At 36.3% G+C, this 23,646-nt stretch overlaps 2 long non-coding RNA genes across 2 annotated transcripts in view; one reads left to right on the top strand and one right to left on the bottom strand.

The window, feature by feature from the left end:
• Positions 1–8,750, top strand: part of LOC136839767 (uncharacterized) — a 130,421-nt gene extending 121,671 nt beyond the window's left edge. The window contains exon 3 of the long non-coding RNA XR_010853452.1: positions 8,325–8,750. This is a non-coding gene — a long non-coding RNA (uncharacterized lncRNA). The remainder of the gene's footprint in view (positions 1–8,324) is intronic.
• LOC136839768 (uncharacterized) overlaps positions 1–23,646 on the bottom strand; it is a 303,840-nt gene that overhangs the window by 107,486 nt on the left and 172,708 nt on the right. The window lies entirely within an intron of this gene.

The following is a 23,646-nucleotide window of genomic DNA, read 5'->3' as shown; positions in this document are numbered from 1 at the left end:
TGGCAAGCAACTCGAAAGTGTTTGGATTTCTTTTACTGTTGCATTAATAAAGCGTTGATCAGTTTCCTCATCGAGTTTATCTTTTGTTTTTCCACGATGTATAAACCACAATAAATTCACGTTGATGATGAGATCCAACAAAACGCTATTTCAGTGTCAACATCCTGATGTATTCTCTATTTTCCTTCTGAGCAACATCAGTGAATGTCATACCATATCAATTATTAATATTGATAATGGAAATTACTTGCGGATTTAAACTGCATCCTTAAATATGGTCATTAATCATTTACATATACTCCAGATGAATAATTCACAAAGCTGAGGCATGGGGAAAGGAAACGACTCTAATAGATTGTAGATATAACAGAAAATGACATAAGATTGCATAATTATCTTCGAAGATGAAAAACATTACTAGTTTCCGCTTGGAATGCACATTTTAACTGATGATTTCAAACATAATATTAGTATAGGTTAGCTGTTCAACAAAACACAAGAAATTTAATTAAGTATCACAAACAATGTATGGACAAGAAGAAGTTTGATATATTTTGTGTTATTCACTTTAAACTTACCATCAAAGAGACATATATACATATATGTGTGGCATCTCTATTTACATGGTTCTAGTATATGTGACCTGCGGATTAATTACTTTTCAGAAAAAACTTCAACTCCATGATATCAAGTGAGGACGAGTAATTTCCGTTCATATAAAATATAACGGTATCTGTTTTCGATTCATACAATAGTTCCGTATGAAACAAATGTTTCTGCTTCTTGGCAAAGCGTTACTTTGTACTGGATTGGCACCCGTCCTAACCCAATAAGAACAGGATTATTTCGATTGCAAGAGCATAAAAAAGGTGGTAAATACACATTGTGGCTAAGGCTAAGAGAGGAATTAATGAATACAATTCTTTCACTTTTATTTAGTGTCTCACTAAATACTCGAAGGCTAAGAGAGGAATTAATGAATAAACAGAGTAAAAGTGACATAATGAGAAACAAAATAAAAGAAGCAATAAGTTACAGCGTAGCTCTCCAAGACAATTGCAGGAAATTCCTCATTTACCACACAGGGCACTAGACTGAAGAAATATCTCAACTGTTTCAATTCCTCACTTACCGATCAAGAATACGCAACGAAATCGGACCAGAGAGAGAGAGAGAGAGAGAGAGAGAGAGAGAGAGAGAGAGAGAGAGAGAGAGAGAGAGAGAGCATCATGAAAACGAAAACGAAATCAGTGAAAGGGGGTTAGAATTTGACATTTTTCAAGTGTGGAGATCAGTGGGGAAGGCCAGCTAATGTCTTTTCCTGGCCCAAGCTAAAATACGACAAGAAAAATGAAAAGGAAGAAAGAAGACTGAGTCTTGACCACGAACGATACTTTAGAAATGCCTCTTACAAGGGAGAACGTTACAGCAATCAGGAAAAATAGAATCATGGAGACGCAGTACGAGGATTTCTGGCGTAAATGGAGAAGAAAGACCTCTCTACAGAATCTCAACACAACCGCGACCGATGGCGAGGTATGAATGGGCCTCGTGACTGGCAACATAAAGAAACGTTTACATTTCCGGACATACGCTAAGGTGATTTTTTTTTACTTTATAGGGGTTCATTTTATCCTTAGCAATAACTTTTGAGCTATAGGAGATTAATACTAAGTGTTTGACATCCAAACGCCATTAATGAAGCAGATGTGCAGAATGAGATCGACGTTAGAGGTCAAAGGTAAAATAGAAATTTAATACCAAATGCATAATTTATGAATTATAAGACACGTACTTCGTATCTAGCCTGTATAAGCATATTCAGATATGCAGAGTTAGCTCATGGTCATAATTCAAAGGTCAAATATGAAATAACTTTCATAATAACTTTTGAAAAAGATACACTTCATATTTGGGAAGCACTATGCAATGACGCTGACGTTAAAAGCGAGGTCGAGGTGAACTTTCATGGAAATTTCCCCAAAGGTTGCTCTTGTGACTGACAACAAGTGATTAGATGTTAGGAGGGGAGGGACCTTTTGGATGGAAGATTCTCTGCCATGGTGGATTGTTTACGGTCTCTGGAAGCTCGTTATTATTGTATTTGTAGCAAACACCTACGCCTTGCCCCATTTTATTCTCTTTGCATTGTATCTCTCCATTTTCGTTCATATTCATATTTACCATTCGTCTATAACTTTTAAAGCACTTATCTCTTTGGCTATCTGTCCACTGTTTTCATACCTAAGCATGTTCCTCGACACAACTGAGCCTCTGAGATTGTCCCAAACCTCATTTGCCAAATTCCAAACTCATTATCACTAGTTAAGGTCTATACAACCATATCATCTCAGTTTTATTTTCCTGCCTTCATAAGCAAGAAAGTACTTCGTCTCGGGAATGTTATGCTCATGTGAAAACAATGGACACCTTAAGGATTGTAGTAATCCACTGAAGGAAGTTCTGCTTCCAATGCTATGTCCCACAGGGTCCTGAATAACTGCTGGGGTGAGAAAGGCGATGAAACAGGTGGACAGTAAGTACAGCAGTGCTAAATCTAAGATCTTGACGTTTATCCTTTCCGGACCTAACGGTACTACCAGGCCTAGTACGAGATCCCACCCCGAACTTGCAATGCTCTTTCCACGAGATTAATTTACGGATCACTAGCTATGGCATTCTTCATCTAAATTGCAGAGTTGCAATAGTATTGCTAAGACAATACTGCTGAAATCATCAGCAGTCACCGCCCCTCCGTATACATTAGTACTAGTCACCCTGCTGATTAATTTCTTGAGGCGCAAATAATGAATTTACCTTTGATACTAGCGTCAAGTCCTCGGAACGTCCTCAACATGATGTCATTAATACCCATGATATCAGTACCAGAGACATCTGTTCTCACTCCCCAGCCATATTTCTTATATTATTTAGAGTAAGCATGCATTCTTACCCTCATCTATAATTACATTTCTCGTCTTGTCAATGTTAAATCTGTTTCAAAATTTATATTTTATTGATCTTAAAAACCGTGAAAGTTTTTTGGCTCTTATAGACCTTATCCGAATCCGTGGTGGTGGTTTTTGCGCCACAATATTACTACCATTATTGACAACAGAAATATTTCGTGCTCTGGAAATTATCCAGATTTTATTAACTTAATCATAATTATTTGCAAGTTTCTCAAATTTAAAAGAATAAACAAAAGAGTTCCATGAACTGCAAGATAATCTTCCAAAGAAGCAGAGCGTGGAGAGGTGGGTTACAGTCAGCAAGTAAGTGTTCTTCTAATTTTAATGGTTCACAACAATGAATGAGCAGTCTTTCGGCAATTTTTCTTCAATAAAAACCATCGAACATCTAAAGGAAACGTCATCCATCAAACGAGGCAACACATTTTTAGTGAGAAAAATTCGTATTTATTTTAAAAAGTGTTGCTACGCTCTCGCTTAAGGGCTCTTTTTTTTTTTTTTTTTTTATCCTCTACATTGTTTCCTCTTGTCACGCATGGGCTCCGTCAAGGCGTTAGGCAGCACGCTCATTTCGCGCCAGTAAAAAGAAGTGGGATGGTAAACTATGTAAAAATAGCGATGCAACAACAAAATAATAAACACGTTTTCGTTATATGGAAAAATGTTAAAATATTAAAAAGAAGTTAAAATGTAAAATGTCCTACGTTCTAAAAACCTAGACTGAAGTACATCTTCATGAAAAAAATATTAGAGATTAGCAAGTTTTTGTGGAAAATGCTTGCAAATACATTTCCGTAATAATAGAAGATGAATTGGCTTAATAAGCCGATATCATTTACTTAATACAGTTATTTCGAAGTCAAGAAAATATATGCCCGTAGAAATGACAAAAAGGGTATTTTGGGGAAGAACAAAAATTCAGTGAAGACTACAAATCGCAGACATTTTTCAAAAAGACTACAATATTCAGTGGCAATAAGAGTACAAAAAATTAAAAAATAGTAACTTTTTTTGTATAAAACGCGGAAAGGAAAATAATATATCACTTCAAAATATCCTTCAAAATTTCAAGCATGCAAACTGGCGATAAAATTCGCTTGAAATCGCACATTTGGTAGGAGGACTAAACGTTCTAACAAAAAAAGACCGTTTCCCAAAAGAGCAGGTGATTTTCTCAACCAAACGGGAGTTAAAAAAAAGACCGCAAAAAAAAGTAAGTAAACATAACAAATCAGAACCTTAATATCTTGGAGGCATATATATACTACAAACTTTCAATCTTAAAAACTGATGGAAAGATGAAAAATGAGAAAGGATTTTTTTTTTTTTTATGATCCGAAACGGCTTTCTACTGAAAATCGGATGTGATGCAACTTGTCCCTATGAACAAAACCCTTTCAAATAACGACGACCTAACAAGTTGAAAAAGATTGATATTAAGAAAGCAAAACATAGTATATGCTATAACTTTTCTTATAGCTCAGTAAATAAAACAGGCAGGTAGTTACACCTCAAAGCTGTAGCCTACATTACAGCCAAATACCAAATAAACAAAAAAACATGCAATTTCCTAAAAAGTTTAGGGTATTCAAATTAACGCTGCTCCTAGTACTGTGGTCCTACCATTGTCGGTGCTCATTTAACAACAAAAAATGTGTTTTAAAATTAATCTCCGAAATAATTCATATAAGAATTAAACAGCAATACACATATCTCTTGTGTCTGCTTTTAGAAAGATGCAATTTGGTTTTCTTGAGAGAGAGAGAGAGAGAGAGAGAGAGAGAGAGAGAGAGAGAGAGAGAGAGAGAGATCAGATACGTAGGGAAACACAGATACTACTGATTTTACCACAATAACAAACATACAAACATGAAGACGTTTCCAGACAAGACGACAGCAAGGTGCAAGCAGAATTGCATAATAGAGCTGGGAAAGAGAGGGTTAAAGGGAAGATGGTTTTTGGAAGCTGGGCCGTTGATGACACGGAGGGATGAGGGGATGATCTGACGATGGAGGTTTTGAAGGGGAGGAGGGGAGGGAGGTGGGGAGAGTGGGAGGGAGGAGGGGGAGGGGAGGGAAAGGTAAAGGTTAAGGTGTCATCACTGAAATGGCAGGGGATCCTCTCATTAGGTTCGCCAAACCACCTCTTAAGTTTGTTTTTCTGTCACGATTTGAGTCTTAGAGAAAAATAAGAGCTCCCGGACGAGATTTTTCTGCTGGGACGGTACGAACAGAACGAAAACAAAAGTGGAATAAAAAGCGAATAATGTCCTTCATTTCTGGTCTTCACTTTTCCTTTGTGCGTGCTTTAATTCTGAGCTTTTTCCAATTATTATTCTTTTATGGTATTCATACATGGAGGCAATTAATATCTGACTTGTTTATTAAAGTTCGATCTCAGGACCTGGTACTAGGAGGTTCTAAAGAACATTCCCTGTAATATATCGTGTCTATACAACCCAAATCTTAATAGTTTAACGCCATTTTGTTAACTTCCATTTAGTTTGAAAATTTGCATTTCTTACTTATGAAAAAATGCACCCTTTACAGAATACGTTACAGAGACTTATTTAAGCACGAATAAATGTATTAGGAATATTCCGTCAATAAAATTATTCCTTTATTATTTTACGGTGGCTCAAGATCCTACCTAAAGGGTTTACTATATTTCTATTTTCAATAAGAATCGCCGATTTCTGTCAGTGAATAAATGAATATTATGGTTATAATAGATTTTAGTCAAGAACAAAATTCTGAAAGGTTGTTTTAAATCTTGCTCATTTTTAAATCTGTCTACTGAATTAACAATGAAGATATTGCAACGGTCTCCTGGTGGAAGTCATGCACAAATGAATTTATATCAAATCTTTATCTATACAAAGGGGAGAAGGCTACTGGTAACCTCAGAACATTTTCTCATTCTTTGCATTAAGCAGGAAACACATCCAGTCACTGGATGAAATGTGAGAAGAGCAAAGTATTATTTGATGAATGTATACAATGACCGCAAGAAGTCGCTGAGGTGAACAAAATATTCGAGGGAAACTAAGGACTTGCCGAAGAAACTGGCCCATTCGCCCAGGAAGACAGGATTTTTAAAAAGTTCGTTGACAAACGAGCAAAAAAAAAAAAAAAAAAATTGTAGTAATTAGTACGGCGACTAGGGAAGCTCTGTATTTGTAAGAGTCAAACACATTTTGTTTCAAACAATTCATATCATCAATACTCACACGGTTTGGTGTGCCTTCTTGAATATTTATGAGATTTTTTGTGAAAATTTACGCGACCGAAATATCGCGGTGAGGCATGTCATTTTACATATTTTCCTTTATGCAGAGTTCAGTATAAAAACATGAACATTTCTAAACAGACCCATACTGAGCTACAATTTCATATGAAATCTCTATATGGGTATAAATGTTCCTGTCTTCTATCAAAAGAGTTTAACAGAATAAAAGCAACAGGTAGTGGGTGAAGAGGTGATTGAGAAAAAGCAAAACAGAAGTTGGACTATATAAGACTATATGGGTACCTAAAGAGTAAACTGGTAAAAAGACCACAATTGCAAAGAAAAATCGTATGGATATGTGAAATATAGAAGAACAAGGGGCAGAATCTAAATAAGTTTCCGAAGAGAAGAAAAAAATGCATATTAAATATCCTCAAATCGCGAACTGTAGCAGACCAAGGATATATCTGATGAACGGCAAGGAAAACTAGACGTTGTTGAGTGAAGCTGAAAATAGGATAAGTAAGACATTTCTCATAGTATTCACAAAAGAACTTGGCACTTAGACTGAGGAATATATGAAGCACAACAGGATAATAAGATGAAATATCGACAACACAAGGCCATAAAAAATATTCCATTACTTGCGCTTTGATTGAGGAATATATGAATAACTCGCATTTGAAAAGCTAAGAATTTTGATGCAATACTTCTTGGTATAAAAAAAGGTGATTTTAATATGGCTAATATGAAATCGCGTGAATTAATTCGGAATAGGTTTTGAATAAAACGAAAATTGTAAGTTACCAAAAGAGGAGATTGACAACTGAATATTCAAAATTAACCTATCATGAATACATGGTTACAGAATATACAAAATAATACTAATTTTCTAGAAGTAGAAAGGAACTACATGGTTAGGAATATTGGGCCAATAAAACTAAAATGGATAAAGAATAACAACAATCCAACGTTATGTATGGGTACAAATACACTGAAAAATTAATCAAAACAGAGAGCCTTCAATTCACAGGAGAACATGAAACAGAAAATAAGTTGCCGTTTTTGGACATATTGATATACCATGACCCAGTAATTTTCACCTTTGAACTTACAGTCTGTCGCAAAGAAACCAATGCAGAGACGTATATTAATTCTTTCTCCCGGCACAAAAAAGAAGTTAAAACCAACATCTTGGTCAATTTTATTTTGAGAGCTTTAAAAAATTTGCGACTCTGACTTCACTGACAGAAAACTTAAACAAATTGAAGACGTTTTAAAAAAAACGTTGGTATCCTGAATATTTTGTTAATAATGCTTTTAACTGTGGAGCATCACTATATTGTGATCGAAAATAATGATTAAAAAGTATAATTGATAAATTGTATATTTTAAGACATAAAAATATACAAGAAAGGATAAAAATGAGGAGCTTTCGACCGTTTGCGCAACGGTCCTCTTCAGTTGGCTGAAGAGGACCGTTGCGCAAACGGTCGAAAGCTCCTCGTTTTTATCCCCTTTCTTGTATATTTTTATGTCTTAAAATATACAATTTATCAATTATATTATTGTGGCTTTTTAATCATTAATAATGCTTTTACCAAGGCAAGAAGGATATTTTATATAGGTTCCTCAAAAGAACATTACAAAAGGAAATTTATGAATTGCCTTGCACCCCCTTTCAATCCAAACTTAAACAAAATAAGGAAAACTGTAACCAAAAATCACAAGGATAAAATTATAATAACAACACCATTAAATCTTCTTATACACAACAATAATACACAGAATCATAACAATAAACATGTTGGTGTGCATGGAATTCCCTATGCAAAATGTGACTTGAAATATTCTGGGGAAAGCGGTAGAAGACTGCTCACAAGAATCGGGGAACACAAAAGGGCATACAATGTACATGTGAAAAACAATGCCTTAGTTAGTGAAGTAATTTTTAGAAGTAAGGGTGTTGGGATAAGAAGACTGGTGGAGAATGCTGGTATAGATAGTGGTTTATCTTATTTCCAAAAAATATATTAAAGGATTTAAGAATAAAGAACATTATAATTGTGTTGTTTCGCTAGCCACATCTGATGCTGCGGTTGCTTTCTCTTTCTCCCGTACAGGTAACTCGGTTACTTCTTAGTAACCGTTGCTGCCAGCGCCTATAATGTTGTTGATCATCAGAACTACCACACTGGGCAAGAACCAGTTAGACGTTCCAGACGGTTGGTGGGGCTATCCTCAGAAAACGACGGCATCCCCTGATCTACCATTGCTTCTAACGACCGGTTCCTTGTTTTATAAACAACGTAAAAACTACAGCAAGCAGAGTTTTCACTTTCTTGATATGTTTGCGTCACTGCGTCAGATTGGAGAGGGGATTCGAAAAGATTCCCCAAAGTTCTCTGTTTAGATTTATTTTTAAATACATTTGTACATAACTCTGGATTTGTTTCTCCATTTCAACTCATTCTGCTATGAGTATTTTATATTAACGCTAATGTATGTGCAATTATTCAGTATTTCTAAGAGAATGACTACAAGGTATGTATGTGCATGTGTTAGTGCTTAGCCCTCCCTTTACCACAAAGTGTCATCCGACCAACCTCCTAATGTCGCGCTAGTGACCCTGGCACCTAACGATACCTCTGCATCACACACAAATTCCGTACTCACGAACAATTGTCTTTGTTTTATACAATATCAATCGAACCATTCTGACACCGAACGTGTTATACAATCTGTGAGTGCAGCCTTCTCCGATGAGAAAATTAACGTTGCATATACAGAACACAAAGCCCTGATACCAGATTCCATTCTCCGGGAGCGAACCTTACACTCTGCCTCCAAAGGGGCCTGCTGACCTAAGCCTGCCTGCAGTGTACAATATACGGCAGCAAATGCCTTCCAAACGGCAAAGTTCCTCTCAGAAAAAATTGGGGAAACAAATAACAATCTTTCACTGATCTCGGACGCGATCACAGGATTACAGGAATCATTCCACAGTCTTACAGCAAGCCACCAGACTCCTTTGAATTTGGCATTTATTATTTCCTCGCCGCCCAACAACAAGAGAAAAGTGGGGGTGAGACGTGAGGTCGAGGTGACTGTATCCTCCCAAGTGGGAAACACCCTCTCTCCCACCAGTAGGCCTATCGTCTTCTCCCTCTTCAGTGTCTCCGGTGGAGGATAGATTCTCAGTCAAGATCACCAGTCCTCGGGAGTCTTCCGACCCTATCTCTCCCCCAAAAGCCCCCGTGGTGGATGATGATGATGATAATGACCATGATGGGATTGACGGCTGGCATACACAAGCCAGTAGGAAAAAGAAAAAGAGCCTCTCGTTTGCCCGCTGGACGGAACCCAACAATCGTGAATCACTCACTGAAACCTGAGAAGAGATAGCACGTTGTTATTCACAACTTGCGGTCATCGGTGATGCTAGACACCATAGTAGAGGGTCAAGTTTGTCACTGGCTCCGACACTTTTATCTTCCAAGAACTCTCATGCAAAATTAAACAAAATGGCTTACAGGATTACCTGTACATTTCAACCCCCCACTCCCGTACTTACTGAAACCCCACGCAGCAGTATGGGAGCAGACTCACCTTCTACCGTAAGTGCCAACCAACCTCCCACCGTGAGTGACTGCCCTTTCCCGCCGGCCAACACCCCATCCACCCAAATGATCAACTCATTCATTTCCCAACTTCGTGAGAAGCCATGGATACATTAGATATAATTTCATGGAATATTTTCGGCAAAATCTTCAAAGGCATCATTGCATTAAAAGATAAGCTCCTGTGGCCAAATGACCTTGTCATCTGCGATTCAGTGCATGAAGACTTCAGAGCTTTCTCGACCTCATCGATGCAAGTTACAGATCACATCGTAACCGGTCCCCAAAAGGGGGCTATCTTTCCTGTGGCACATATCTTTACACAATATAGTGAATGTGCGGTCGTATGAATCAGGAACTGTATGCAAAAACTGTCTAGAGTGCCATCTAGTGTATGGTGAATCTCCTATCAAAACTCTCAGTCTCATATTTGATGATCATAGGGGGGTCTGTTGTAGAACTGGTAGACCCTGGCAAAAGCAAAAGCCTTTGTACCACTGCCATGTGATCTGTAATATAAATGTAGATTTTGACGTAAAAAATTCTATTTAGAATTACTTTTGAAAAAGAGGTAAGAGTAGCAGAATCCATATATATAAGAAAGGTAAATCTTTATTTGAATCTAGACTCGTCCATCTTCCCTTTGAGGTCTTAACATTATTACTTTTTAACCCTTTCCAATCAGTGACCAACCCATACTCGGCCAAAGGGAAACAAGAGTTATCACTTATATGTAATCAAAATCCACAATTATACAGTAGTGTAATAATGTACAAAAGATAAAACAAAGATTTTCGAACACCTGAACGGTCTTCCTCCTCAGTGTACTAACGTACAAACTGAGAAGGAACACCCTTCTGGTGTTCGAAAGTCTTTGTTTTATCTCTTACATATTAATACATTTTACTATATGATTTTGGATTTTTATTACATAACAGTTTATCACGATTTTGTGTATTTCTTAGCTATCATTCACTTTTCTTTATCCTGAAGCTTTGAAATGTCATACAGAGATAAAAACGCCGATTTATAATGTGCATATCTCCCTGGAGAATTCCCTACGTTTACACTTGGTAATCCCCAGGTAAACGCCCTTATTTCTCTCCAGAAATGTGCATATAAATCCTTCCCCAGGTAAACGCCCTTATTTCTCTCCAGAAATGTGCATACAAATCCTAAGTACAAGAAGTGCCCTTAGTTTAACTGGAATCTTCGTTCAGTGTACTACTTCTGACCTTCCTTACACTTAGGCAAACCTCAGCAAGTCACGTCTTCAGCATCACGTTTTCGGAATATCCCTTTTAAGATCCATTACAAGATCCTATAAAATGACATTCTGTTCAGCAGACACGAGGCAAATTCGACAGAAGATAAAAAATAATACTGCAGGCAAAATTGCAAAGCTTGAAAAGCTACGCGAATATACTGCCAATATAGGATGAAATGATCGCCCATATCACTATTACTCGTTGTATGCTTTTTGCAAATATTCCTGAAATGTTAGGGGAAATTATATGCTTTTATTCTTAAAGCGACGATCGTCAAAAGATACACCCTTTATAAAACTGGCACAAAGGATGGGAATAAGAAAATACTCAGCAAAGGTAACCAAAGGGAGTCACTTCGTGAACAGTTAGTAGGAAGAATTCGTAACTGACATTTTCGAAAAAATGTTCGGGTGAATGAGTTTCCGGGTACGACTGAAAACATTTAACAAATATCTATAAAGTTTGATCATTCTGAAAGAATACAAAACTTGAAATAAAGACGAAGAGGAGGGAGAGAGACAAAGAACTGTTGCAAAACACATTAGCTCTTACTGAGGGCAGGTCTGCGTGTACTCACCTCCATCAAATGATTTTGAAGTAGTCAGTCGAACCACAGAAAAGGAAAAAAAATTACAGTTATATTACATGGTTCACAAGATACACAGGCATTCCAAGTATAGGAACTAAACAACCATACGTCCCTGAAAGACTTCAGTCACTGAGCCTTTGATCTTAGAACTAAACAAGTTTGTCATATTTTCCCGTATTCCTAATAAAAGCTTTAGTAGTAGCATATCCACAAGAGAAAAAGTAATGTACGTTGTGGTTATTCGCTTACAAATGCATCCCCAAACAGCAAGTCCACACAGGTTTGTATAATAAATGTCAGTTGCAGGATAAAGCATCTACCTAAATATTCATGTGAATTCTGAACTCTTTTCGCTGATTACTGTATTTCAACGCCATTTTCAAAGGTTTTTGAGAAACATATTTTATCATTATCTTACCCCTAACCAACTAATAAACAATCATGAATTATTATGCGGTACAAGTACAGCCATATGTTCTTGATGATCTTAAAATATCCATTAATATGAAGTTAAGTTAACATTTAACAGACAAATAATATACTGACAATGTAAAACATAAGACCTTGGCATATTCTGAAACTCACTTCAAAATCATATGCATATAATTAAGAATTTCATCTCTGGTTTAATTAACATTCATGTAATACCTAGTTAAAACTCTAAGTAAATTGTATTAATGACAATTCACTCTAACCGGCTATTAATTATTCCATCGCTTACGGTTTGGTAGAAAAACCTTGTCTTCGTAAGTGACCTTTCACACTGTTATCTTCTAATTATTAATAAACACAACACGTGTCGCAATTAGCGTTTTTCATCTTACAACTACATGATGAAATCATATCAATTTTATTCTACAACTCCGGTGCAACAAAGAGTATTCACATCACTTGAGAAATACAGAAATCCAGATCATTAACATAGTTAATATAAGTTTCAAGAAATAAGAAACGAAAATGACTAATGACAATGAAAGAAAAAATCTTTCCGTGCAACTGAATCTCCGCAAATTTCCCTTCAAAATACAAATTCTGTAAACTACAATTTATAGGAAAATAATAACTAATTTTTTTTCTAACCTGTGAGTAGAATCTTCAGATTATTTTTTTACTAGTAAAATCTTTAGATTATTTTTATTGTTTTCTTTTTTCTAAGTCACAAAATAAACGAATCTATCGTGTTCATATATTAACGGCAATCTTGTGTACTGTTGCACACGCCAAATCATTGTCAAGATTTTCTAACACTGATAGAACTGACGGGGGAAACGCTTAAAAAATACAGAATAAACATCACTTTCGTTGCAAAAAAAAAAAAAAAAAAAAAAAAATTACTGCTTCCTAAATTCTAGTGATTGAGTTTCTCGCGACATAGAACAAGGGTATAATGAGTCATCAACAAAATCCATGTGAATGACATTTATACTTATATTTTAGCTGACACAAAAATATAAGTTTAGTTTGGAAAGGAAAGGGTGAGAATCTAGCTGCAAGGATAATCAAGAAAAGTGAGTTGGATAAGGAGAAAGTGGGGAGCATATAGGAAAAAAAATCTATGGAAATCGGTCTGCGGTTATAAAAACAGGAACGTATGTCAAATGTGTATAATTTCAGGAATATATATATATATATATATATATATATATATATATATATATATATATATATATATATATATATATATATATATATATATATATATATATATATATATATATTAGAAAGTGTGTGGCTATAGAAATTTTGCTCTTCCAGTTTCCAAAGATTATTTTGGGATGAGGTTGCTTGCCTCAATTCATTAACCCACCAAATTCGACCAACTACCAGAATGCATGTAGTAAGAAAGAGATGAAAGTGAGAGGTAAAGAGACAGGGATGGCTTAACATAAGGCACGTGTAGTATTCACAAGTATTTAACTTAGCTGAAAGCGAAGAAACTGGTTTATACAATAGAATGAAGGGCAAACCTAATGTCCTCCTGCTGGCTCTACGAGATATATAAGTTATATATGCATATTTTGTAGGGAAAAGTATTTTGTATGTTTCTACTCATAACTACTGTATTCTGTCACGGAAAAATAGAAGCAAACATCACTATTCCTTTTTCAGATACACAGTGTTTGGACATTTTTCTAAGAAATACGGCTGAGACCGTATATTTCTTCAAATGATTACAAAAGAAACAAAACGTATGAAATGCGAGGAAATGAAAATTAATACGAGTAAAATATTTTTGTGAGTTTCTGAACATTACTGTTACTCAGTTAAGTCTCGTTACCTACTAGGATATAACAACTGAAAACCCAGTCTCTTTCAAATCGAAGAATTGTACTCGGTCTTTGGCTTTTCTAGGTACCTTCCACATTACGAAAGCTATTGATTATATTGCTATTAATAAACTTAAAATAATTCAGAAGGGAAACCGTTTTACTGTTGTTTTCTTAGTACAGAGATTGTGGGTCTACCATCAATAAAGCTGAGTCTACCATCAATAAAGCTGGATTCCAGAAACAAAATACCGGACAACCAAAGGACTGAACGGTAACCGTTTCAAAGCCCACGTGATTGAAAAAGAGCGAGTTATAAAATGCTGGGCTCGAAGGGAAAACCACGTGGACGACAGTGATATGTGATATCAGACCGGAGTTTGAGGAATCCAGTAGCGTTGTTCAAAGAAAAAAAGCGACTTGATTAAACGACACTACTGAGCCAAAGGGCGCAAGAAAAGTCCGCAACACACTGAGGTCAAAATCGTCCATTAACTTCGCTATGCTTTTAATCAGTTGCGCCCAACAGTCTATGGGGTTCAATTTTGCCAAACTATCTCATTTAGGGTTAGGTTACAAAGTAGGCAGAAGGATTTCATCTTTTCCCTTACTTCAGAAGTGTTTGGAATTCCTTTACTTACCATTAACTATATACTGTATAGAAAAGATACTTTAAGTGATTTTCCTTTAAATAAACTCTATTTCTTTTTCCTCTCTGTGAATGTTGATAATACAGAATACAGTATAATAAATCCTGTGTCCCTCATAGAGTGCTTGTACATTCAAGCGAGATACTATTTCATCGTCAACATCCTGACATATTCTCCCATGTTCATCATTTTGGGCAACGGCAATGAATATCGTAACTTGTCACCCATTTCTATTAATGAAAATTGCATGCTGCTTTTATCTCCACCCTGAAATACAGTCACAAACAACTGGTATATATCCCATATGAATATTCAACTCCGCTGTGGCCTGTTTATTACATAAAACGAAAAAAAAACTCGTAAAACTCAAACTAGGAAACTATTAATTTTAATTCAAAAATTAAAGATGCGTGAAATGCGTTTCATAACTAGTGGATCATCATAGAAAACTAAACATATGAAAATATTCAACAAGAATATTTTCGATGGGTCTGTTTGTAGTCGATTACACAACTACATGTAAAAAGGAACTATATGTAAGTTACTAGAACGAGACTTATCTGATCGCTGAAACAAAATAATCGCAAATACTGTCGCGTGCTCAGGAAGGCTTGATTATTCTTTTTTCATAGACTTTGTCAGATGTTCATATTTCATTCATCATCTTCAATCGGTACTAAATGAATGTAACAGAACCAGTAATATGCATTCCATTGAATTTAATCTCCATCCACTCTTAACAGCGTCCACAAAAGCAAACGGGGGAGGGAAGAAAAGTGATAATAAATAAATAAATATATAAACACTGTCATAAAGAAGACCCTTGTACAAATGTAAAAACTCACAACGTCATGCCTCAAGGGCGACTGCAAGAAACTGCCGACGGAAGATTTTGATTTGTGAGATTTAGGCTATCAAGTCAAGCAATGGGGCAATTCCAGCCATTCAGCGCACAAGACACCGAAAAGAGGGAGTTTGAGTGGTTGGACAGCAAGATAAAGAAATCCAGAAAATAAATGTGATACAGTACAAGGATCTAAAGGTGGAAATGGGAGAAAACTCCAATTTGCACTAAGAAGTAACAGTTAGAGTGGTTGGTAATCAAGACTGAAGAGAATAAGCGGGAGTGAAGGTCATGTATGAATCTAAAAAGTAGGTGCAGCTAGGGGCCGAATGGGCACTGCTGACACCTTTTAGAAATGCCATCAGTGAACCAAGTGACGTGCACTGAAAGCACGAACCCTCTACAGCAGGGGTTTTCAACCTGGGGTACGCGTACCCCAGGGGGTACGCCAAGGGTCAGTTAGGGGGTACGCTCTCCCCACGGGTGTTAGGGTTAGGGGCCTGGCCGCTCACTGACTGCATAGCCACAGGTAAATAATTATCAACAATTTTCTTTATTCTTATGGAATTCTTTGTGTTTACAATATTGTTTGTTACGTTAGGAGAGTTGTGTACTTACTTCCCTTCAGTACAGTACTTGCAAATATACACAATGGAATGTTTTTCTGCGTTTGTTTTGTTTTCTACTTTATACAAAGTGATGGAGGTACATTATTGACATTAAAAATACCCAAAATGGTACGTGGGGAGAAAAAGGTTGAAAACCCCTGCTCTACAGGGACCTCAATGGGGGTAAATTTTAAAAAAGCCGGAACTATTTCATTTGAGAGAGAGAGAGAGAGAGAGAGAGAGAGAGAGAGAGAGAGAGAGAGAGAGAGAGAGAGAGAGAGAGAGTTATCTTAATCAGTCAAAAAAAAGTGGAGGGGATAAAAATGGTACATATGCTAAAAATGAAAAAAAAATTAAATATATATGGAAAGTAAGCTATGGCCATCATTATTACTAGAACGTAGATACAATGCTTTATTCCTGTCACCATAACACTTAAATACTTAAAATTTCTAGAACAAGCCATGAAGAGGCCACTGAACTGCATGAGCTCCACCGAAGCAGAAATCCGGAAGAGATTGCGAATTACTTTACCCAGATGTATTTGACTGGTCTATAACAAAGAATGCATACAGCCACTGCATTTTTCTTTTCAACAAAAGGTGCTGGAAGATACCGAACGACCACGTCTTCCACTGAGCAAGTTTAAGAAATTTTGAGTACAATAATTTCCATTCCTGTCCTTCCCATGCGTTTTCTCTTCGATTCCACTCATAGGCTCCACGTAGGCATTAGGCTGCCATCTACGTCGGCCTCAGTACGAAAAATTTAAAGGTAAAATTGGCTAACAAACAATGGAATCAAGTAAATTTTTCCATTGAAGGGGAAAGAATTGTCATTTTTACAAAATACACGTAAAAGCAGTGTCAGTATTTGAAAAAACAACAAGGAAGTGGGTCTCTTTGAAAAACGATAAAAAAAAAACAGGCAAGATACATTTTTATGAAAAATGCTGGCGAAATATTATAGTTCTATAATAGAAGGAAGTCTTCTTTCATAGAACCAACACATGCCGTATACAACATACAATTTTGTACAAAGTCACCATAAATATTTCTGAGGAGATGCGCAAAAGAGTATTTTGGAAAAGAAAGACTAGGAATCAGCATTTGCAAAGCAAGCTCATGAAATATTACTTGTTTACGAAAGTAAAAATGGTGTGAGAAAAATAAATTGAAAATATTTCTTGGCAAAAGTAAACCTCCAAGTGGGTAGCTTCCTTTTTAGACAAAACACAAATGAAAAAAAAAACCTGGTTTTCACACAAATTTCTTTTAAAGCGCTAAGCACGTATATTTCAGATAAAAGTGGTTTGATTATTTTACTAGAAACCAAAAACGTAACAGAAAAGATTTTTTCATAAGAGATCTTATGTTTACGCTCTTAGTTAACTTTTACAAAAATAAACTACAAATATCTTTTTTAAGAAAATAGTGGTTGGACTAAAAATATTAAATACAACTAAAATTACTCTTAATAAAGACTAACAAAAAGATAAATGACCATGAAATCACTGGCACTGAGAAAACGGAATCTGAAAAAATAGTTATACCATCATTCAATATATTATACTGGTAAGTAGTTACAGGTATGATACTGTTTACTATTCCTCCTCCTACTAATGCTGCTACCATTACTGATAGCCTACTTTTGCTAACACCAGTAGTAGATTGTATGTTTTAAACCAGGAACAATCAAATAAACTGAATATTTCATTTCCGAAGATAAAAGGTAAAATGTAAAAGACAAGATTAAAACAGATTAGCTCTCGGAAGCACGCCTACTTTGTAAACAATCTCATATCCTCCAACCCACTGAGACGGGCAAAAACCAAAAAGATATATTCCTTTGTAATTGGGTAGCATATAAAGGAAAAATTGGGGCATTATTTTTCAGAAAATCACAACTGAACAATCAATACGCAAACCCAACAAAACTTGAGTACCCGGCTTTTCTTGCTACAACAGAGGCAGGTTGAACAATGAGGGAACATAAAACTCCCTATGATTTGATATTTCCGTGTAATAGCATATTGATTAATGACTTAATTTTCCTTTACTTTGGCTTGAAGATATCCAGTTACTAGTGACTGAATTTAGGTGATGTTGACTGTATTGTTGTCATCTTGAGAGGAGAGAGAGAGAGAGAGAGAGAGAGAGAGAGAGAGAGAGAGAGAGAGAGAGAGAGAGAGAGAGAGAGAGAGAGAGAGAAGTATATCTCAGTTTAACCAGACCACTGAGCTGATTAACAGCTCTCCTAGGGCTGGCCCGAAGGATTAGATTTATTTTCCGTGGCTAAGAACCACCTGGTTACCTAGCAACGGGATGAATTTCTATCACCAGAAATAAATTCCTCTAATTCTTCATTGGCCGGTCGGAGAGTCGAACGCTGGGCCAACAGCGTGCTAGCCGAGAGCTCTAACCACCCCTCCAATGGAGAGAGAGAGAGAGAGAGAGAGAGAGAGAGAGAGAGAGAGAGAGAGAGAGAGAGAGAGAGACCTTGTTGATATTCTGCTGAAAGTACCTCGAAAACAAACATGGAGACTGTCTCAGACAATACGAAAGCAAGAAGCGAGCAGAAATGCTTAATAAAGCTGAGAAAGAAAGAGTTAAAGGGGAAGACGGTCTCTGGAAGCTGGGGCGTTGATGACACGGAGGGATGAGGGGGATGATCTGACGATGGAGGTGAGAGGGAGAGAAGGGGGGGGGGAGAAGGTGGGGGTGGAAAGGTGTTATCATTGAAATGGCAGAAGATTTTCTCATTAGGATCGCCAAACCACCTCCTAAGTTTGTTTTTCCTGTCACGCTTAGAGTCTACGCGAAAAATAAGGGCTCCCCGATGAAGATCTTTCTGTTGGGTTGGTACAAACACCAAAAAGAGAATAAAAGGCGAGAGTCTGAATGAGCCCACACTTCCAATCGACTTTTTTTTACTTCTACAGTTTTATACTAATCTTCTCAATTCCTGCTCTTTTGTAACATTAACACAAGGCCGCTCTAAAGGATCATAAGCGATTAAATTCACTTCTTACTAATAGATAAATGTGGCATTTAATACAGAATGCATTTCAAAAGTGAATGGATATATTAACATATTCTGTGAATTAAACTATGCACTTTTTATTTTATGGTGGGTCGAGATTCTGCATAAAAGGTTTACATCATTTCCTTTTTCCCGAGTCACTAATTTCTGGATGTAAGTTTTGAGCACTTTGAACAAATTAGTTCACATTTAACAGTACAGCTAAATTTGGAGTCTCGCCTTTACTTCATTTAGCTTTTATAATTAGTCTGCTTAATATAAAAAAAAAAATTTGCGTGCCCACCACAGTTTCTCCAGAAGAGTCATCACTGACGCATTTTAATTACCTGAAATGGTTTTTCATTAATAAAAAAGAATGCTATTTATGAATAAAAACACGTAATCTTAGAACACAGAGTTATTGTTTAACGAACAAAGGACATTGTTTGATGAATGAATGAAATGACCGCAGGTAGTCGCTTAGCTCTGCAAAATATTCGTTGGAGACAAAGGCTTTGCTGATAAGGCTGGCCCATTCGTCCTGGAGAATATGAAAAAATGTCCTCGAGACAACGAGCGACAAACGCAGGAATAACAATATCGACAGACTGGTTTTGTTCAAGGACTCACAAGCCCCTCCCACCCCAACCCCCAACACACACATATCCTGACAGTCTATCTCTAATGGAATCATTTCTACCAAATAACCCTACAATACAAGTTTTACCAAATAAATTCCTATATGAAACGTAACTTAAAATGTGAGGTTGGGATGACGAGGCATTAGATATCCTTGGTGCTTTAAGGAAAGGACAAAGATGGGAAAAAATTGTGTAAAAAAAGAGATTCCAATCGAGTGATGATAAATGAATAAGAGAAAATAAGCTATTTTATCAAAATGTTAACAAATCATAATGACTAATGCTGCCAGCAAGGAAGTAAGCATAGACTGTATTGTACGAAGCAAAATTTTACGTGATGATTTTTATTCCTCGCCAAATTCATGGAAGCATGACGAATAAATCTGAAACTACAAAGCACTGGGGAAATAACTTACGGAGTTTACAAATATGCTGGGTCGAACGAATATGCATTACGATTTCGAAAATATTTCAGCTCGGAACGAAAGCATATAACGTAATAAACAAGTTAAATTTTGTTGGAATAAGCAGCTATTGATACGATAAAATGTAAGAACTGATAAAAATGGTTCGGATAAAGGAATGAAAACTGCATAGATTCATCAGGTACATGTTCATCATGCACACTTTTACAAATACAAATGCATATAAAATACTGTTATTAGTATAACGAAAGCGCAATACTCCATCAGCACCTGAGAATAATTTGTTTTCAGTCCTGCTATTTTCAAAATATCCTCCTGAAATCCACGAGGGACTGCAGTCGCCCTCGTAAAATTCTTCTTACACATTCTCCCCTAAATCATGCGTTTTTAACATTCGCTTCTTACCCAACGGTAACAAATGTCCAATCTTACTTCTCTCTCTTCTCTCAATCATTCTCAGGGACGCGTTCATCTATCTTCCTATGTCATAGCCGAACAGATGCTTGTAGCCTTAGTTTTGATAGTTTATATATATGTATATGTGTGTGTATACATACATATCTATATATATATATATATTTATATGTATATGTTATATATATATATATATATATATATATATATATATATATATATATATATATATATATATATATATATATATATATATATATATATATATATATATATATATATATATATATAAGCCTCTCCTTTCTAACGCCCATCATAGCCACAGGGTGTTATTATACAGCCTATTAATGCATAAGAAGACTGTCAGCCAAGACCTGCCAACCTCAGATCCTGAAACCATTTTACAGATACGTATATCGGCATAAGCAAACGCTTACTATATCATCGAACCCGTAACATATAAAGAACTAAGCACTATACTGCACTATAGTACTAAGTGTCAATAAAAGCCTTACCCACAACTGAAAAAAAGCAAATGAAGAAACTGATTCCCGTGGCAGGACCCAATACATCATAGTGAGGTCACCCTTAATCACTCGATCCCGTAGAAGGATGTTAATTTAAGTTAAGTATACCTTAGTTTAACCAGACCACTGAGCTGATTAACAGTTCTCCTAGGGCCGGCCCGAAGGATTAGATTTATTTTACGTGGCTAAGAACCAACTGGTTACCTAGCAACGGGACCTACGGCTTATTGTGGAATCCGAACCACATTATGACGAGAAATGAATATCTATCACCAGAAATAAATTCCTTTAATTCTTCATGGGCTGGTCGGAGAATCGAAAGCTGGGCCAACTGCGTGCCAGCTGAGAGCTCTACCCACCCTTCCAATAAAGAACCCGTAGAAGGATGTGAGCCTATTCCTGCCAGGGGTGTAGGAATTCTTTATTTGGGTCTAACTCTTTGTGGTGACTCACACATCCAAAAAGTGAGATGAAAACCAAAAATTAAGAGGTCATTGTGACAATATACAAATATATATATATATATATATATATATATATATATATATATATATATATATATATATATATGTGTGTGTGTGTGTGTGTGTGTATATTATACATATATACATATATATATATGTATATATATATATATATATATATATATATATATTTCTGCCTGAAATGCAATGAAGGTTTAAACACTATGCTGTTATGGTGAGGATGGGTTAATTCAGGCTCTAATAATGCATTTGAATACGACAGATATATGTATGTAAAAGTGGGAGCACCCTACCTAATTATAATATTCTTGGCTACCTTCCCAAGCAATTAAAAATTATATCTTCGCATTTAAAATAAGACGAAGTCATCAACGTTTCCATCGTCTAAAAGGAAAAGTCAACTTGAAAGAAGCCAACTCACAAATGCTTGAAAGCACTTCAAAGTCTTATGAATTTTGTTTCTCTCACATTCAACATTTCCGCCTTGTTCCTGACCTTGAGTTAGGTCAAGAAGATGGTAAGGGGAAAACTGTTTCTAGTAATGATCCCCTGAGCACTTTCTGTTCCTTGTTACACTTCTGGCAGGAATCGTTGTCACGGATTTCAGATGCAATGCTCTTTGTAGCCTTGCCATGGGTAGTCAATTGGGTCGATTCATCAGAAGTGTTCCGGCGCTTGGTCTTCAAGACCTAAATTTCATAATCAATCAATCATCAGAAGTTCAAAGGTTCTAGAAGCATCACAAAAGTTCATATACATGCAGAAATAAAACACACACACACACACTTAAATGCCACAATATCTTAAGATATCACATATTTTTCATGGAGTTCACCTCTCCCCCTATTTTTGTGTAGTCTCAGCTCCAAGGGTGTCCTACACAAAACGGATAGCCCTAGCATAATTCAAGCGGCACAAATGTAAGCCGAACAAGCTCCTTGGAGCTGGGAATACACAAAAATAGGTATCTCTTCTCTATACCTGGGGGCAAACCTGCAAGCATCAGACCTCCAGTGGAACCCAGGGGCTGATCCTTGAGGTACTTTAGCACTAAAGCATCAGTGTTACTAATAGTACTGATACCTCTCAGATCCGAACATTACTAGGGGTTAAAAAACAGACGACAATCCCAATGGGAAAATATATGAAAACTTACGTTCTGGGATGTGTTGATTTACAAAAACATGAGGCACGGCACTTTCTATTTATGGTAAACCATGAATATAGTCATAGTTTTCGCTGCACCATAAAAATATAAAAAAAAAACTGTCATCAAAGATTACATTTCTAGATGATGGATTTAGATAATCATTTTCAATCTGATGTAAAACGAGCCTTTTATTGGCGCATTGCACAGAAGAGCACATTAGACCTCTATAATTGTATTCTTACTTACTTGAATGATGATGACAATTAGCTTTTAAGCACGCCTCATTTTAAGAGATTGGAACATCTGCTGGAAACACTGAGTATGGGATGGTTTTCACGTACTTATTCTACACGAAATTACTTTCCTGCACTCAAACCACATTTACGAGATGAGAAGTTAAGGTTCCATGTAAGGAATGCAATAAAGATTACTGGGGGGGGGGGGGGAATGAATGGTCACTGTCAGATTACATGAACAAAAAACGTGATAAAAACAATTGTATTTGTCTAATATTCTCTTCAATCACAAAATTAAATTCAACCAGCCCAATGGCTGGATTAGGGCTATAAAGGTATTTACTCAAAATAATTACCTTACAAAAGAGGGTAACTGAATAATCTTTCATCACTCGTTTTCCTAATTGCAACCTGTCGGCAGTTCATCTGCAATAGGCAATTCATTTTAAGGTGAACAAAGGCCCTAAGGTCTGATGTCGACAGATTAACACGTTGGATTGGATTGGAATATGAAATTTAGGTCAGAGGCCAGGCACGCTGCTCTACGTGCAATCAATTTGTTTCATCCTCTTTGTTAATTCTTAGAATTTATATCTTGCACCCGTAATGATTGGCTTACCTTTGACAAATGCAGATTCATAAACTTCGGCTTGGATGTTTCTAGCACTGAAAATTTATTTATGACAATTATTCTGACACT

This window comes from Macrobrachium rosenbergii, chromosome 6 (genome assembly GCF_040412425.1).
Source record: "Macrobrachium rosenbergii isolate ZJJX-2024 chromosome 6, ASM4041242v1, whole genome shotgun sequence".
Classification (NCBI taxonomy): domain Eukaryota; kingdom Metazoa; phylum Arthropoda; class Malacostraca; order Decapoda; family Palaemonidae; genus Macrobrachium; species Macrobrachium rosenbergii.
This window is presented reverse-complemented; position numbering and strand designations above follow the sequence as displayed.